This window comes from Dipteris shenzhenensis, chromosome 27, assembly GCF_047967505.1.
Source record: "Dipteris shenzhenensis isolate YYH24624 ecotype China chromosome 27, Dip_SZ_1.0, whole genome shotgun sequence".
Lineage (NCBI taxonomy): Eukaryota > Viridiplantae > Streptophyta > Polypodiopsida > Gleicheniales > Dipteridaceae > Dipteris > Dipteris shenzhenensis.
In genome coordinates, this window is record NC_141622.1 from 17,796,764 (window position 1) to 17,798,860 (window position 2,097).

The 2,097-nt window shown below is 42.4% G+C and overlaps 1 non-coding gene across 1 annotated transcript; it reads right to left on the bottom strand.

Annotated features, from left to right (window-relative positions):
* Window positions 1-1,535: 1,535 nt before the first annotated feature.
* Window positions 1,536-1,607, bottom strand: TRNAQ-CUG (transfer RNA glutamine (anticodon CUG)). The gene has a single exon. It is a non-coding gene; the product is annotated as a tRNA-Gln (tRNA).
* Between the last annotated feature and the right edge of the window lie 490 nt (window positions 1,608-2,097).

Below are 2,097 nucleotides of genomic sequence, written 5' to 3' on the forward strand. Positions count from 1 at the left end.
GACCAAAGAAGGTAATAAGAAAATGTTCCATGGGATGCTATCAAACTTCTAAGCATAATGGTGGCTTGGGGTTGCCAAATGTACATATTAGAAATAAGGCTCTTATTTGTAAATTGATTGCTGCTCTGTGGTCAAAGAAAGTGGTTTGTAGAGAGGGGCAAGGGTTTAAAAGGTTCTTGGCAAGGTCTGGATCGGAATCATCAAATTTTTTCCTTCTTACCTGTCAAATTTTTGGGTTCAGATATTCTAGCAAGGATAGTTAGTGTGAGGCTTAAGACTTCGGGGGATTGTCAGTGTGGAAAGGAAGGTATGTTCTTCGTGGAGATGCTAGCCTCTGTGAAGATGTGTGGTGGAGTAGAGATGTACTCAAAGACAGGAAGCCCTTAGCATTCTTGGATTTGGCTAGTGCAAAAAAGGTCCTAGGGACACCTCTGGTGTGGTTGTACAGCTAACTAGTTCTCGATGGATAGCCTTTTCAGATATTTTCATCTCTTTGCTAGAGAAATCTCCCGTTTAGAGGAAGTTAGGATGTGTGTGCCGGAGGGAAGGCCTTCCAATTATTTTACCTCGGCTCAATGGAGAGGTAATCAGTGGAAGGTCAAAGGGAAGGTAACCTTAAGTAAGGTGTCAACTAGAATCTTATACAGATTTCTTGTACGACAAGGATCATTGGTAATGGCGGTGTGAACACTATATGGAATATGAAGAGAACCCCTCCTTGGTGGAGTAAGAGATTTAGTTCAATTTGGATGTTCTGCCGTTTAGGAAAAACTAGGTTTATGCTTTGGAAGGTCATTCATAAGTGGTTGGGCACGTGGTAGAGTGGATGGAGGTCAACCTGTGGTGTCCGCTATGTGCTTATGGTCGTGAATCATAGAAGCATCCACTGTGGGAATGCTCAATGGGGGACACCATTTGGCGGCGTATTGAAACCGCAGTTTAAAATTTGATGGCAGCCTTTTGTTATTCTAAAAAGTGGAGATCTATGTTTTTGGGAGGCCCTCGAGGAGTTTACTTCAACAATTGTAGCTATATGGCCGTATCTTAGAGCTGTTGTTCTTTGTCTTTGTGGGGAGTTCATAACAGGCTAATTTTCTCTAGGGGCTAATGTTGGTAGCAAGGTACAGACTGTGTTGGCCTGGTTTTAGTTGAGCAGTGTAATCTCTCCTCATGAGGTATTCTGATGGACATTAGTTGTGCTCTCTTATCTTAAGATAGGCGGTCCATTTTCATATCTGGTTTTTTTTAAATGTAATTGATAAAATTTTTTAAAAATATATTTATTTCTTTACTTGGCCAGCACTAGAGCGTTCTATGAAACTCTAAAATCCTACGAAGCCATGTGGCACATTCTAAGCCATTAAATAACTAGCCTATTATTGGCTACTTACAATAGCCCTTTTACTTAGGAGCGAGCGCATAAGTAGCCAATAGGCGCATATACATTCTAGTTACAAAAAGCACTTGTAATATTCTAAAACTTATTGAGCTCTTCACAAAAATGAATAGCTGATTTAAAAGCTCTCTCGAGGAAAAGGTCCTACCGAGATTTGAACTCGGGCTACTGGATTCAGAGTCCAGTGTCCTAACCACTAGACCATAGGACCATTGTTGATGGAGCGATTGGAAGTAACAAAATTATATTAATTTTGGACCCCAGTCGCATTGAACAAATCGTTGTCTTACCATCGTAAAGCTACCTTGTATCGACCGACAATGCCCTCATTGATACGCAAAGAAGATGTTGGATGCTTCACAAGGTATTCAGTGGCTTACCAGGAATGCAATGATTCCTTAACATGCAAGTCCGGGTCTCCGGGAGTACCATGATCGCACTGTCTTACCAGAACCAGCACGGGATGGAGGCCAAGGGACTGATTGGGTCAATTGCAGACCGAAGGCATCAATTCAAAAAATATTGTCTTCATCTGACTTCTAACGCATGCCGGGTTGGACGCCATAGAAGAGTCAAATCCATACTCTTGTTGTTGGGAGTCGGATGCTGTATAGGGGGAAGGCCCCCGTCTGTAAGCAATTGCATGAGCCCGGATGAGTTGAGGGCCATGTTGCGGGATATTGTGCCCTTAAATGCCATGA